Source organism: Papio anubis, chromosome 3, assembly GCF_008728515.1.
Source record: "Papio anubis isolate 15944 chromosome 3, Panubis1.0, whole genome shotgun sequence".
Taxonomy (NCBI): domain Eukaryota; kingdom Metazoa; phylum Chordata; class Mammalia; order Primates; family Cercopithecidae; genus Papio; species Papio anubis.
The window spans coordinates 128,945,319-128,962,509 of record NC_044978.1 but is presented as its reverse complement, the minus strand read 5'-3'; the positions used below and the strand labels follow the sequence as shown (position 1 = coordinate 128,962,509).

The following is a 17,191-nucleotide window of genomic DNA, read 5'->3' as shown; positions in this document are numbered from 1 at the left end:
AGCATAGAAACTTACCAGAAGGTATATGCTGGAGGGGTTCACAGGAAGTGGCTCACCTGGTGACTAAACTTCTTGGAGGTTTTGGTGGGCCCGATGCTGGTTGTCAAGTGTCACTGAGGTGAGAACCATGGAAACTCTGACATGCACATCCGCCAGCAGCCTTGCTGAAGGAAACAGCAAACCTGGCCATCAGGAGCAGCACCTGCCTCTTGCAGTGGACTTGAGGCGGCCCTCCAGAACCCTTTCTTGACAATGTCTAATGTTGTACCTGCTGGCAATAAAGAAATGTTTACAGGGTCCCTCTTCAGTTCACAAGACAGCGGAGAATGGTAGATGGAGACTGATGGGCAATAAATTGATAAATGGCACAGTTTGGGAAAGCCTCTTTTAAAATAGGAGGTGCAGAATTCACCTAGCAACCTCAAGGGAGCACGTTGAAGAGAAAGACAGTTTTTCTATAGAGTAATTGAGTTTGACATACATTCCAAGAGCCCTGTCTCGAAATTGGGAAAGGAAAGTCATATGTATTAAAAAAGTGATGGCCAGAGACAGAGATACACAGTGGTGTCAAACAGGAGCTCCAATTTAAAGTCACAAGGGTGGGGGCTCTGAAATGAGGATATTGACTTATAAATTTGGGGCTTCTCATTTGCACAACTCCAAATAGAGTGTTCCAAGGCAAGGAGCAGATAATACTTAGTTCCTTAATGATGACTAACGATTATTATAGGCTATACTAGGCAACACAACCAGTGAATGCAAAACCCCAGGAAAAGATGACAGTGGCTTATTGGTAGTGTATTGGGTGTCAGGGACTGGCTAGGCCTGGTGACAATGAATGGACAGAAAAGCAGTAGAGAAAGTATGTGTTGTTTTATTTTTTATATTTAGTACAGTCAGATCTTCAGTTGACATTTTTAGGTGATATTTTAGAATTAATTATATTAATATTCCATAGCATCCAACAAAATATACTCTAACATCATGTGTTCTACTAGATGAGCAGATTTATGCCTGTCTCTTCCTAAAATGATAGTATTAGAGGTGGGATGCAGGTCTACCTCTCCCTACCCCCAGGTAAGACTTTGATAAGAATGAGAAAATCAGCTTAAATCGTGACACAAACTTCAGCTGTGTGAAAGGCATGATTAAACTCATTTCAGTAGAAGTTGCAAGCTGCATATAACATATAACTATAGTATTTACAATGCCCTTAACTTGTCGCAGTTACAATTTGAGGCACTTTTGCTGACATCTTATTGTCTATTTGCTGACATCCTATTCTCTGCTCTGAGTCACACCTTTTATACCTAGCAAATAACTACAGTAGTCAGTTTTTAATATTTAACTAAGGATTGGAAAAGTCTATGAAGACTTAGGTTTGCATTAATGGGCTTTATTAATTCAAGGAAGCAAAAAGCGAATACAAGTTTACATAGTATAAGTTTACATAACAAATATGTACTTTTGGATCAATAAACCACAGAAGATAATATTGAACCAATTAATTTTGGTTAATTATTATATCAAGTGTTACGTAAAATGTAACTACTATCAAATTGCCAATTAACAGTCATCTAAATAAATTATTTCAAATTTAGCCTTTATCAAGAATATGGGAAAACTTAGTAGAATTTCAACTCAGCCTAACTTAACTGAAAAGTGAGTTATGTTGATGAATTCATAGGTTACTGATATTTTTATATATTCTAAATTTGTAGTGCTCATTAAAATTTATTGTGGAGACTGAATGTCTAATACATGTTTTACATTGCATCAGAGGCAGAACTGTTACTGAAATGGCAAAGTGTTATAGCTATTTTTAAAGTAATTTTTCTCTAACAATTTATTTTAGTTATTTTGGTTTTTTTTTTTTTTTGCTGTTTCTTTTGTTCATGCCACTTCAGTTGGGAGGTCCAAATCATTATCTTTGTTTCAGGGTTCATGCACATTATGCATAACAATGTTTGTGTTTTGTGTATAAGGTATTCAAGTTTGTGGTGTTCTCATTACAAGTCTCATTCTTTGAGATTTTTCCCTTGGTCTATTGGTCAGATCCAGGCACCAATGGTACCTTGACATCGGATTCAATATGTATCATACTTCCTTACCAATCTCCTTATACCTTAGCCTCACACTGAGGATTATAAAAGAAAATGAAATTAAAATTTACAAATATTCAATATATCAATGTTTTCAATAAAGCCGTAAAATATGAAACCTATAATATTTCAACTGCTCTATCCTCATAAGTTCTACCTGCCTTTCTCATGGGAATGACCCCCAGAAACAGGCACAGACTAATGTGCCAGTGAATATTGAAGTTACCAAAGGTTGATTTTTAGAATGTCCTGTCAAATTAAATGTTATTTATTTTAACAAAAGTAAAAATAAAACATGTTCATTGTAGAAAGTTCAGAAAATAAAGATAAACAGAGTGAAGAAAATAAAAATTAACTGTAATCCTACCACTCAGAGACAGTCATTGTTATCAGCCATATAACCTTTTTCCTATAAATTTGTCTTTGTTTATAAAGTGGGATCATACTACATATACACTTTTCCATAAATATTGGTTTTAATTTTCAGGTAAAAGCATATAATTTTCTTGGGATCATTGGGTTGCAAGAAACAAAATATTCAAAGAATTTTAGAATAAAAGTGGGATTTACACACAGGTACATGAAGACATGTATTCAGCCTGGACTGTGCATTGTCCTGCAACCCCAATGCCCAGTATAATAAACTATTAAGAGAAAATGTGATTGGGATTATTCCTCATTCAAACAGCTATGATTACTGCAGTAGTATCACCTGATATGAAAATGGTGACCAAGCTCACCACTTACATAGGAACAGTAATTTAAATGTAAAATAATTATGAATGGGATGAGTGCCCCAAACATTTCTACTACAGTGTTAGACTTCTTTTATGGTCATTATATATTCATTACATCAGTTTTCTTTTTTTTTTTTTCTTTTTTAGAGGCCAAGTCCACTATGTTGTCTAGGCTAGACTTGAACTCCTGAGTTCAAGTGATCCTCCTGCCTTGGCCTCCCAAGTAGCTGGGCCTGCAGGCATATCCCATTGCACCTGGCACATCACATTTATTTTTAAGAGTTGCAGAGTATTTCTTCATAATATGCATAATAATCTATTTAAATAATTCACTATTTTGGACATTCACGTTGATTTCAATTTTTGCAATTATACACAAAGCTGTGATGCCTGCAGGTAAATCTTTGGGAATGTCTCTAATTTTTAGAATTAAATTCTTTAGAAGAAAAATTTCTGGTCAAGGGTATAGCAGAGACTACTAGGTATCTACCAAATTCTGTTTTCTCCTTCCTACACATATGGCTGCCCAACCGATCAACATTTCCCAGCCTTCCATGCAGATAGGTGGTGTGCCCGTGTGACTACATTTTTACCAATAGGATATTAGTGGAAAAGATGCCTGCCATTTCTAAGCCTGATCCTTACAACATTGGTCATAACTCCTCCATGTTATTTTTCCTCTTGTTGCCAGCTGGAACTTGGTTGTGGTTGTGACTCAGTTTTGACCTCACACATGAATGCCTCCCTGCTAACCTGGACACAAAGAGATAGAGAAGACAGAAAGAAGTGAACTTCTGTATTATTTAAATCACTGTATTGTAGAGTCTATTTGTTATATCAGAGAGAAGAATATTTTTGAAGATTTCTTATGTAATTTTTAAAATTGCTGTCCAGAAAGCTTATACCCACTTATATTCCCTTTAGTATTGCATGAAACTTCTATTTTTATTTTTTAATTTCTTTTTCTTGCTATATTGCCCAGGCTGGTCTTGAACTCTGGCCCAAGTGATTCTCCCACTTTGGATCCCCAAAGTGCTGGGATTACAGGCATGAGCCACCATGCCTGGCCCCATTTTTCTGCAGTCTAGTCAACAATGGGGAAATCATTTTTTTAATCTTTATACTTTTTAATTTGAAAATGAATTACTGTGAAATTCGATTATCTGTTCAAGTTTTGTTTTTTTGTTTGTTTTGTTTTGTTTTTTTACCTTTTCTGGTTCCTCATTTATGAAGTTGTAGTTCGTATTCCTTGACCATTTTTCTGCCATAGATTTTTAATAGTTTTCAAGGGAAGTGTGAGAACTAGATAAAACAAGATGAGCAAAACATAGATTTCTGTTAAAATTGGATGCTGTCACATGAGGATTTATTATGCTATTCTTACTGTTGTTGTGTATGTTTAACATTTTCTACAATTAGTTAAAAAGTTTAAGTGTATTTCCTAATTCTGTTTACTGAAAAAGTCTAAAAGCAATCATTAAACCTAGCACCAGATTATGATCTCTAAATATTACTTGCCGATAAAACAAACTAGGGCTCCTTAGAAAAAGGGCCAGATTGAGGTTTGGGTCAGGAAATAGATAAGATGAGCCTTGGATATTTTGTTGTAAAAAAGACAAAGTTTGATAGTAATCAAACTGTAATGGGAGGTTGGGCATGGTGGCTCAGACCTGCAATTCCAGCACTTTGGGAGGTCAAGTTAGAGACCAACCTGCTCAACATAGAAAGACCTTACCTGTGAAAAAAGAAAAAGTTAATGGGGTTATGTCAAAAGGACAGAAGAGCTAATTTGGCCAAAGGCGGAATAATTTGAGCATAAAAACAATAATGACTTCAACTGACTGAAAATGATTTTATAAAAATGCATGAGTCATATGATATTCCAAAAGAGAGAAAGGGAGTCAAAACACAAAAAATTTGTAAGAACTCACCAGGAACCATTGAGGGTAATTATAATTAGAGCACTGAACTTTTATTTTTTATATGGAAATTAAAGAGAAAAAATATAAGCCATTGTCCCATTGATCCTGCGTAATATATTTTCCTTTTTTTTTGAAACGGACTCTCGCTCTGTCACCCAGACTGGAGTACAGTAGTGGATCGTGACTCACTGCAACCTCCCCCTCCCAAGTTCAAGTGATTCTCATGCCTCAGCCTCCCAAGTAGCTGGGATTACAGGCACATGCCACCATGCCTGGCTAATTTTAGTAGAGTCAGGGTTTCACCATGTTGGCCAGGCTGGTGTTGAACTCCTGACCTCAACTGATCTACCCACCTCAGCCTCCCAAAATGCTGGGATTGCAAGCATAAGCCACCGTGCCCAGCCCTGTATAATATATTTCAAATAGTCTTAGTTTGTTCCTGCTGCTATAGCAAAGTACATGAGACTGAGGAATTTATAAAGAACAGAAATGTATTTTCTCACAGTTCTGGAGGCTGCAAAGTTCAAGATCAAGGTGCCAGTAGATTTGGTTTCCAGTGAGAGTTGCCTTCTGCTTCCAAAATGTTGCCTCTTGCTCTGTCCTAAAATGGTAGAAGGTTAAAAGGACAAAAAAGAAATGTAAAGCTTCCTCACACCTCTTTTATAAGGTCATAATCCCATTCATGAGGGTGCTGCTCTCATTACTTAATCACCTCCTGAAAGCCCCACCTCTTATTACTATCGCAGTATATCAGAAAAGGAATACTTATCTCTTTTGTTATTCAAGAAAAATACATACACATCTATAAACTCAACTCCTTTCATGTCTTTCATACAAGATAACCAATCAGCTTCACTGTAGTATTAATACAAAAGATTTTCATGATCATGCCACATGGATTGCAATGTTTAGAGCTTGTATTGTAGGTTTAAGTTTTTAATTTTATGAAATTAACCATGTCAATGACGCCCATCAGCACTTTGTACATGTGTGACTTCAATTTTGCTTTATGTGTTCACGTATGATGGAGTAAGTCAATTTGCATTGTACTAGCTCTGAAATCCGCCTGTGACCTAGGAGTACTTTTTAAGATTCCAGGCAATGCAACTTGGTTAATCGTTTTCATTAAAGACGTTTTTTATTATTGAGAAATATCTTTTCTGGCTCATATTCTTTAGTGGCTTACACAAAAAGTAGTACTTGATGGACTTCATTATTGAAATAAAATCCAGCAAATACCACAAACTTAGACTTTGGAGAAATATTGATACTTTTATGAATAGCATGCCCTCCTTTAATTTGAAATTTGTTCTAAGTTACATTTTGCAACTTCTAACACTTTTTGCTGTAAAAGGAGTGCCTGTTGGTTTGCAGTTATATTGAGTATATTACTTTAGCCTACTGTGACAGGGCAAAAAACTGCTTTTTGCCTCTTGCAATTAAATAAGAAATGTTAAAGGAAGCCCTCAACGTTTTCATTAATTTTTAGTAAAATTTTGTAAAGTACTGGATTGAGTATGACTTCAAACATTGCTGAAACAATTATAGAGTTCATCTTCATGTTTTAGATATTTAGTGTTAAAATAGCTTGATTATCCTTAGCTAATACCTCAAAGGAATATATACAGCTCACATGATATTTATGAATAATGATAGTGGATGTAAATATATTTTTAAATACTCTTCTTGATCGCTAAAAATTTGACTTTGGCCAGCTGTTGTTCAGATCATTGTTTCATCTTATAATATTGCTGATGAAAATCTTACATTTTGGCCAGGTATTGTGGTGCATGCCTGTAGTCCTAGCTACCCAAGAGACTGGGATCAGAAGATTGCATAAGCTCAGGAGTTCAAATCCAGCCTGGACAACATGCCAAGACCCCATTTGGGAGGCTGAGGCAGGAGAATCGCTTGAACCTGGAAGGCAGAGGTTGCAGTGAGCCAAGATTGTGCCATTGCACTCCAGTCTGGGCAACAACAGCGAAACTCCATTTCAAAAAATAAAAATAAAAATAACATTTTGAGTAATAGACATGCAAGTCTGCTATTTTCTTATTTGTTTGCTTAAACATTGTTAGTCTTAGTTTCTTTTTGTTTGTTTGTTTGTTTGTTTTTTGAGTCGGAGTCTCACTCTGTTGCCCAGGCTGGGGTGCAATGGCATGGTCTTGGTTCACTGCAACCTCCACCTCCCAGGTTCAAGCAATTCTCCTGCCTCAGCCTCCTGAGTAGCTGGGACTACAGGCCTGTGCCACCACACCCAGTTAATTTTTGTATTTTTTAGTAGAGATGGGGTTTCACCATGTTGGCCAGGCTGATCTTGAACTCCCTGACCTAGTGATCTGCCTGCCTTGGCCTCCCAAAGTGCTGGGATTACAGGCGTGAGCCACCATGCCCAGCCTCTTTTTGTTTTGTTTTGTTTTTTTGGTGAGACAGAGTCTTACTCTGTTGCCCAGGCTGAAATGCAGTGGAGCAATTTCTGCTCACTGTAAGCTCCACCTCCCAGATTCAAGTGATTCTCATGCCTCAGCCCCACAGGTAGCTGGAATTACAGACATACACCATCACACCCAGCTAATTTTTGTATTTTTAGTAGAGACAAGGTTTTGCCATGTTGCCCAGGCTGGTCTCAAAATCCCAGCCTCATGTGATCCACCCACTTCTGCCTCCCAAAGTGCTGAGATTACAGGTGTGACCCACCACACCCAGCCTAGTGTTAGTTTCAATCAGCATTTTCTGTACAGGAATCTATGTATGTCATCTGTGTATTTTGTGAGGAGCAGTTTAGCCAGAAATGGATCATATGAGGCCAGGCACAGTGGTTCACGCCTGTAATCTCAGCAGTTTGGGATGCTGAGGTTGGTGGATCACCTGAGGTCAGGAGTTCAAGACCAGTCTGGCCAACATGGCAAAACCCCATCACTACTAAAAATACAAAAAAATTAGCTGGATGTGGTGGTGGATGCCTGTAATCCCAGCTACTCAGGAGGCTGAGACAGGAGAATCTCTTGAACCTTGAACCTGGGAGATGGAGGTTGCAATGAGCTGAGATCACGCCATTGTACTCCAGCCTGGGCAACAGAGTGAGACTCCATCTCAAAAAAGAAAAGAAAGAGAGAGTGAAGAAAGGAAGGAAGGAAGGGAGGGAGGGAGGGAGGAAGGAAGGAAGGAAGGAAGGGATCGTATGTATAAGAATATAAAGCATCACACTGACAACTCATCAGACCATGAATAAGAAGGAATATCTTTGCATATTTGGTTTAAAAGATAATTTAGAAATTTTACAATCTAAAATAGGCTTTTCTGTTATGGTTTTTGTCCTAGATAGATGAATGGGACACAGGAAATGTAAGTAAATATATAAAAATTATAAATTCAATATTCAATATATGTGGAAATGGTCACTTTCATTAACAATCAAAAATAATTATTAAAGCAAAAATGAAGTACCCATTAAAAAATGGTCCTATAATCTATAAATTCTTGTATCTAGGCTCATTTGAACTGCTTATGACACAACACTGAGAGTGAGTAAACAAGAGAGGGTACCTCTGTGAAGCTGCTTGCATTTTGGAGCTCTCAGACATCTCTTCCAGACCTCTCCTGTAACAAATAGGACAGGGAGCATGACCATAGAGACTGTTTGACCTTTGAGAGTCAGTCTATACGTTAAATATTAGTAAATTTAACTTGTATCTTATTTTTTTTGATGTAAAAATAGAGGTTATCATTGTTTCTTACATCCAGTGAATTTTCTGTGCAGTCCTGGATTCTACATTAGACTCTACATAGAGACTACTGGGGAGTCCCATAAACCTTTGGAATAAAAAGAAAAAAAAAAACATTTAGGAAAGTTACTTAACCTCTCTGAACTTCATTTTATTCATCTTTAAGATGTAATTATAATAATAATAATGCCATGCTGACAGATTTACTATGAACATCAAATTGAACATTATGTAAAAGCACATTGTAAAACATTATATAACTGTTAGTTAATAGTATGTAATAAACATTTCAGTGGGAGTTATAAACCTGTAGGGTATTGAGACGTAAGATGAGTAAAAGAATTATGTGAGATGATCTGCTTAATGTTACTTGTATAGAAGTTTTATTGTTTCTAAGCCTTAAAAAAAAATGACATTAAGATGTCCTGACATTATAATATCAAGGACTGCCAAAACATGGCAAATAATAAGTCTTTTCAAAGAAGGTTATCTGATATATTCATATGAAATATATAGGAGCAGATGAAGCAATAAATAATGATACTATCTATGTTAATGTTTCAAAATACCTCCCACTTTGGAAATGCTGCAGGATGGATGGAGTGCCTTTAATTATCCTTGGTTCCATCACTCTAGTTTAAATCAATTTAAGACATTAATTTAATGAGGTCACAACCAAATTAACTTGTTTGGGTAATGTGGAAAATAATTGTAAACATTCATTTGATCATCTTATTTGTCCATGTACATTGGACAATGCACACACATTTGGTCCACAATTACCAAATTTAACAAATAATTCCAAAGTTTAATTTTTGTTTTACTGCTCATCTTGCAGTATCTCTCCCAGAGAATTCTTCCATACTCTAAAAATCAGTTATCACTTCCATATAGATTACTACCAAATATTTATTCTGATCCAATTTTATTCTTAGAATTTTGGTCCTTCATCTTTTTTTTTTTTTTTTTTTTTTTGAGAGGGAGTCTCACTCTGTTGCTGGAACTGGAGTGCTGTGGCATGATCTCAGCTCACTGCAACCTCCACCTCCCAAGTTCAAGTTATTCTCCTTCCTCAGCCTCCTGAGTAGCTAGGACTGCAGGTGCGTGCCACCATGCCCACTAATTTTTTATTTTTTTTGGTAGAGACGGGGGTTTCACTATCTTGGCCAGGCTGGTCTCGAACTCCTGACCTCAAGTGATCCGCCCACCTCAACCTCCCAAAGTGTTGGGATTACCGGTGTGAGCCACCACGCCCAGCCAGTCCCTTATCTTAAACTGTGTGCGGATATTTATGCTCATATATTTCCAAATGTCCTTCAAATTACAGTTTTTATAATCTACTTCCAAACCCTCCCTACCCTCCCACTCACCTGGCACCAGGTTCCTCTGATATATGCAATAGAACTAACAATGTTCATGTCATTCTGACTCTGAATCAGAAAGTCATCTTTCACATGGCTCTCCCTTGCCCTCCAAACCCCAAAATAACAAAAAGTCCAATGATTCTTCCTTACGAATATTTCTTCCATCACCTTTATTTTATGATTATGGCACTACATCTCCAGTTCAGGCCTTACCTTCCTTTTTATGTTAACCTCATCCCTCACCTTCCAACCTCCAATCCCTCCCTAATGCAGTCCTTCTTGCATTCTGCAGCAAGACAAATCTTTCTAAAACATTATTCCTCCCAAGTCATTCTCCTGTTACAAAATGTTCAAACAAACTTTCTACTATCTATAGAATAAGTACTCAATTCCTAAATCTGGCATTCAATCTGGCATTCAAATTTGACCACATTTAACCTTTCCTAACACATATATTACAACTTTCAACCAAGCTGGAGAATTGTCTTCATTCTAAATAAGCTTTGCTCTTTCATGCCTGTTCTGTCACATCATAGGCCCATGAAAATGCCTTTTTTCCTCTTTGTTCCTAGCTCTTCCATTCATAACCACTCACTTTTTCACTAATCAAACATGTAGTAAGCATTACCAATGTTCTAGGCTCTATATAAATAGAGGTGAACAACCCATGATCCTGACTTGATAATCTGGTGAGCTAAAAAATCACAAAAGAACAAATGTAATAATCCCATTTATAATGGAGGCTTAAACAAAAGGAACAATGCCCACATAAAATCAGCTACTTGGTCCAATTTAATGTTATCTTTAAAATTAGCAAGTAATGCCTCCAATTTTTGAGGTGGGAAGCCCACTTTGCCCACTATGAAGCCATGGTAAGGATGAGGGATATAATTCAGACAGGGTAAGTAAAGTCGATCTGCCACAGCTAAGAGAAACCAAATGAATTTAAGTGAATGCAGATTGCAGATCTTCATGATTTCAACATTTTTAGACCCCACCTCCTATCTGTTCATAGAACAGCAACTGGTTTACAGGGTAATTTGGCTGCACCATGACTGCTGCTGTTTATGCTCCATTGACCCCTTATTCCCTGATGGACCCTTACATTAACTAATCGTTCACGTATTTGCAACCACTCTTAGGAGTTAGGGTTAGGTTAAAAGGATACATTATTGATTTGATGAGCATTTTTCCTGCTCTTTTGACCAAGATAATAATTTCAAAAACAATAATTTAAAAAATGGCTGCAGGTATAATAATGGATTTAATAAACCTAAGCAGTGTTTGTAATTCAGTTGATGGTGGTGACGTATCACTTGTTTCATTTGCATCCCTGTGGAAACAATCTAATAAGATAAAGTGTTTATTTTCTCAGTTTGTCACACTAAGAGTTTATCTGCTCTCTACGTATTCTGTGGGAAGTCATAATTCTCATTACTTTTTAAGTAGAGTCAGCAACCCTTTTGTATTATGCAGAACTAACCAACCAATCAATATTTAGAGACTAAGTGAAATATGTTTGGGATAATGACAAAGGAGAAAATTGGAGACTGAGAAAAGTTAAAAGAGGTGAAGTGGATGCAGAATAGAAGCAGATGTTTTTGCAATGCCCTCTTAGAAGGAATAAAGGAAGCTGAGGCAAAATGGAGTACATCTTGAAAAGGCAAGCATTGTTTGGATTCAGGGGAGGGATGGTGAGATCTGTGTAAGTGAGAGAGTAATGCAGTAGGATCAAAGACTTTACGAGGCATCAGAAGTAGAAGGAAGAATACAACACAATTTGTAGGAGGTGGAAGAGGTGGGAGGTGAGGAGAGTGGCTCAAATTCTGTAAATAGGTAGGGACTTTTCTGTCAATATGCCCAGCTAGAGAAATAAGTTTGCTATGTGTTCCCATCTGAACCAGCTAATAATTCTGTCTCTGGAGCTGTTGTGGGGAGCTCCCACTAACCATCTAGTGTACACAAAGAACTATAAATATTTAGTCTTTGTGCCCCAAGGAATCCAGAGCTCAATTAAACAAATTATTCATGTGTATGTGAGGGGAGAAAAACGCTTTCAATGTAGCACGGTATTTCTCCCCAGGTTCAATTTCATTTGTGAAAGCTTCAGTACATATGAATTTACTCCTGCATAATTTTGGCAACAATGTTATCTCCGCTTTAGATTGACTGAGTATATCTTGATGAGGATAATAAAAAACAAATCCAGGAACTGGGTACAGAAAATCAAGGTAAAATAGATGGCAGAGGAGCTGACTGTTTTTGCAGCCAAGATTTGGGAGAAAGTCAAGAGAATGTAAATGGGGGCTTTAAAAGCACTCTGGAGTAACCGTGTGAAGGAGGTGTACACTGAACTTACAACCAATAGACCTCACTATTCACACAGAACAAGCGTGCCCCTCAGGTAAGTCAAGATACTCCAAATTGTTTTACCAGCTGACTACGGAAAAAGATATATAACGTATCTTTTAAATTAACATTTCCTCAGGAGTGGAAGTTTAACTCACAATGTCTCTAAACCATAACATTTCATTTTTCTATCACAGAAAGTTTGCTCACTGTTGACTGAACATGTACATATTCAGCTTTCCTTCGTTCACAGTTTCACCTGCTGGATTACCTGCCTGAAATATTCTCACCACATACAAGTTCAACCCATCTTTTAAAATGAAACACATACTGCCCCTCTTTGTACAGTCTTTCCTACCACTCTGGAATCAAGTGATTGGGCTTTCTATGAACATCTAGTGCATATTTATATAATTCATCTGAAAGAACAGGGTACTACCTTTGAGTATTTCTTTTGTAAATCATGAATTATTTACATTTTTATGTTGTTCAACTTTTGTGTTTGTCTCTCCAACCGGATATTAGGCTCCTTGAGGCATATATAATTATTTTTTTGTAGTATACCTTTCCACATAGTGGCTTGCTCATTGCTTCCTTGTTGAGTACAGAAAAATTACACAAGAATATAAGTAATCTATATGGTATTCCTGGAATATAACCTAGTGATGATCTATTATTTATTTTAAAAGACTGTTAAAACAGGTAAGTTCATATTTTATTTAAATTTTTTTGCATGTTGTCCATATTCACAGTTTTGGTTTCAGGTTATGGCAGACTGGCAGAAAATGGAACTTTGCAATGCTTTGCTTCTATTTTCTAGAACAGTTTAAATAGTATTGTCGATTGTTATTAGCCAACTACAGGAAACTCTTTTCTTCCTTCAATTTCTCATCATAGTGGAAGCAGAGAAATAAAAGTATCAAGTTCTGAGTTTTGGAGTTCAAAGATCCCAGTCCACATTTAAGACAAGAAACACTTTAACAGGGCACATAAATAAGCATGAGTCTCCTACCACCATATTCCTGACTCCAAGCTTCTAAAGAGTCTCCTATCAGGAGAGGCCCTCTCTTTGTCTCTCTTTACCTGTTCTCTCTGTATCCTCTATAGAGGTGGAGAGGAAGCAGTCACAGCAAACACTGGGAGCATCTCTGAGAGTCAAGTACCTCCCCATTCCCATGTGAACCCCCACTTAGACCCTTTAGCTCCTAAAGGAGAGGGAGGATGATGATGATCCCCCAGGAAATATTGGGGATCTCAGACTACACGAGATCTGTACTGTTTCGGGTCTGGTTGGTCCTGGAAGATGCTGAGTCCAAAAGAGCTCCTCAACCCTACACAATATGGAAACACTGAGTAAAGAAAGCCTCTGCCCAACGTCTAGGAGGGCTGGAGTGACCCAGACTCACATAGGGCCACTTTCCATCTTAAGCAGGAGTGATGGAGTGGCCAAATGTTTTTCTTCCTAGTGGTCTGAGTGCTGTGAAGACTGCAGAGGTCTGGTGGTTAAGAGAGGGAATTAGGCGGAGGACAGTGAATCATATGATTGGAAGTCAGATAAGGCAACCCTGGACTCAGCGGGTGACATTGTGGGGGGATCGCTATACTTGGGATTATACAAATGCCAAGCAGCCCAGGAGGGAGAGAGCTGGATACAGCTCATGCCACCATATTGTGAGTACACTTAATTAAGCTCTTGAAGGTAAATGTTATACCAAAAAGGAGGACAGAAAGGGAGGAAACAATGAAGGGAATTACATATACCAGAAAATAATCATTTTTCTGCTATAATGGGGGCCCTGAAATACTGTGGTTACTGAAATCGATTTCAATGTGGTTAGGTTGAACCACAGAAAATGAACAGGACATTTTCACAATGCCTGATAATGCATAATAACAGAGCTATTAATGTGGTTTGGAAATTTTGTAAATGGCATAATGATATAGAAATTATATGTTCCTTGAAGATTTTACAAAATATTTATAAAAATATTTTTTATAAAGCTGTTTGGGTCTTATTTTGGTCAGGGGGTCATTTTCATTCTTAATAAGTTTTCCATTTTCTCCCATGACTATTGATATACTTAGGTTTCCAATATTTTTAATCAATTTGAACTTTTACATTTTCTTAGAAATTAGAAATATCCATTTTATCAAGATTTACAAATTTAATACCATCAAGTTATCACTGGTACTATCCTGTAACATCTGTCATTTCATCTGTCTCAGTGGTAGATCTCCTAATTTCTAAGAAAAATTGTCTTGGGCCACACATGAAACACACTAACACTAATAATAACTGATGAGCTAAAAAAATGCAAAAAAATTTTCATAATGTTTTAAGCAAGTTTGTGAATTTGTGTTGGGTCACTTGCAAAGCTGTCCTGTGGTCCAAGACAATTCGTCCAGTGTGGCCCAGGGAAGCCAAAAGATTGAACACTTCTGCTGTAGAGCTTGAAAACCTAAAAACTACATTTCCCAGATCCCTTTGAGGCAGGGTTCTGGCCGCAAATTCGAATCCAGCTGTTGTTACTGCCTGTCCTAGTTACAGAAATACTGAGTTTTTCTGCAAGAGCAAAGCCAAGTTGTGGGTGGCAAGGAGGAAGATGCAATGCTAGCACTAGATTCTTTTGATCCATCTCTGCTTCTTTTATAAAAATCTCTGATATTACTTTCTTGAACTTAGTTGTTCCAGTGGTAGCCTCCTAAATCTACATCTTCTTGATTCTGTCACTATAGAAACTTACAGTATAGTTCAGCAATGTTTTTTGGGAGTAAGCCCCGAAGGCACAGACAAAAGCCTGATTTTCCAGCTCTTCCTACAATGCTGTAAGTACCAAATTTACTGTATTAAATCTATTTATATTTAAACTGGTTAAAATATTATGATTCCTAAAGCTAATTGCTAAATAATTCCCTACTATTTTATAATTCAGTAATATCTGGTTTATCTTTATTCATTTATTTCCCTGTAAAGTTTTCTATTGTTATTCTTCTTGGTTCTTAGATATAAGATTTAGTTCCCTTTCTTTCTTTCCCTCCTTCCTCCACCCTCCCTCCCTTCCTCCCTTCCTTTATTTCTTTTCTTGTTAGGAGTAAAAGCATTAAACACTGCATTTTTCTCTGAGAATAGCTTTGGAGTCAACCCATATTTTGATATGTAGTACTGTTATTGCTAATGTCTAAATAGTATATAATTTTAGGTTTGATTTCCTCTTTTAAACAATAATTATTTGACAAAATATTATTTCTAAAGGATTAAACAGCCCCTCTTCCTTTTTATTTTTTGTTGCCTTTTGTTTATCTAGTTTTGTTGCATTGTGGTCAGAGATATGGCTTTCTATCTTTTGGAAATTGTCATGTTTTACATAACATAATCAAATTTTATAAATTTATAGATGCTCTTGGCACTGAAAATTTTATTCATTCTTTGTATCCGCAAATCAATTTTATTTATATTTTGTATGTTTTAAATTTTTTGCCCACTCAAAATAAATTATCTCACTTGTATTTCTATCAATTTCTTCTTTTATTCAAACAGCTTTTGCTTAATATGAAGGTTCATTAATTTAAATTTTTATTATGAATTGTCTTTTTTGTAAAATTTGTTTTTTACAAAACAAATTTTATTTTTTGTAAAATTTGTTTCATGTGACTGGCTTTTTCCGCCATCAAATCCATTTATTTCTTATACTTATTACTCTTTCTTTTTGCTTGCATTTGCCTAGTATTTTTCCATATTCTATAGACTTATTACATCATTTTGTTTTATGTATATTTATTTGTAAACAGCATATATTAATAGAGAACTTTTGTGTGTAGATATATTTATACAATAATATGTTTTATCTTCTTTCATTTTTATAATACATTAAGTATATATATTATGCTTTTAATTCTATTCATATAGGCATAATATCTCAAAAATATTACAGGTTTTGTTAAGACTGCCACAATAAAGCAAATGTCACAATAAAATGAGACTTTTTTTGTTTTGTTTTCCAGTACATTGAAAAGTTGTGTTTATACTACTGTGGACTACTAAGTATGAAATAGCATTATGTCTTCTAAAAATGTACATTACTTAAATTTAAAAATATTTTATTGCTAATAAGAAATTAAATTAAAAACTCTAATAATCATCTGAGCCTTTAGCGAGTCGTAATATTTTTGCCAACAGAGGGTCTAGCCTTGATGATGATGGCTGCTGATTGATCAGGGTAGTGATTGCCGAAAGTTGGGGTGGCTAAGGCAATTTCTTAAAATTAAAAAAAATGAAGTTCACTGCATCTATTGACTTTTTCTTTCACAAAAGATTTCTCTGCAGCATGTGAGGTTATTTGATAGCATTTTATCCACAGTAGAACTTCTTTCAAAACTGAAGTCAATCCTCTCAACTCCTGCTGCTGCTTTCTCAGCTGTTTACGGACTACTCTAAACCTTCTGTTGTCATTTCAACAACATTCACAGCGTCTTCACCAGAAGTGCGTTCTGCATCAAGATTCCAATTTTTTTGCTCATCCATAAGAAGCAATTCCTTAAAGTTTTATCATGGGGCCAGGTGCAATGGCCTATAATCCCAGCACTTTGGGAAGCCAAGGTATACGGACCACTTGAGCTCAGGAGTTTGAGATCAGCCTGGACAACATGACAACACTCTGTCTCTACAAAAAATACAAAGACTAGATGGACATGATGACATGTGCCTGTAGTCCCAGCTACTTGAGGGGCTGAGGTGGGAGGATCGCTTGAGCTGGGGAGGTTGAGTCTGCAGTGAACCATGTTTGTGCCATAGCATTCCAGCCTGGATGACAAAGCAAGACCGTCCAAAAAAAAAAAAATTATCATTACGTTGCAGCAATTCAGTCACATCTTGAATTCTAACTCTCTTGCTATTTCCACCATATCTGCAGTTATTTCCCTGACTGAATCTTAAACCCCACAAATCGCCCGTGAGGGTTAGAATCAACTTCTTCCAAACTCCTGTTAATGTTG

At 36.5% G+C, this 17,191-nt stretch overlaps 1 long non-coding RNA gene across 1 annotated transcript; it reads right to left on the bottom strand.

The window, feature by feature from the left end:
- Positions 1–858: 858 nt before the first annotated feature.
- On the bottom strand, positions 859–8,741 carry LOC116274197. Its single transcript, XR_004182792.1, has 5 exons — positions 8,500–8,741; positions 8,308–8,361; positions 5,265–5,362; positions 4,048–4,141; positions 859–3,592 (listed from the first exon to the last, which is right to left on the bottom strand). It is a non-coding gene; the product is annotated as an uncharacterized LOC116274197 (long non-coding RNA).
- Positions 8,742–17,191: the final 8,450 nt, after the last annotated feature.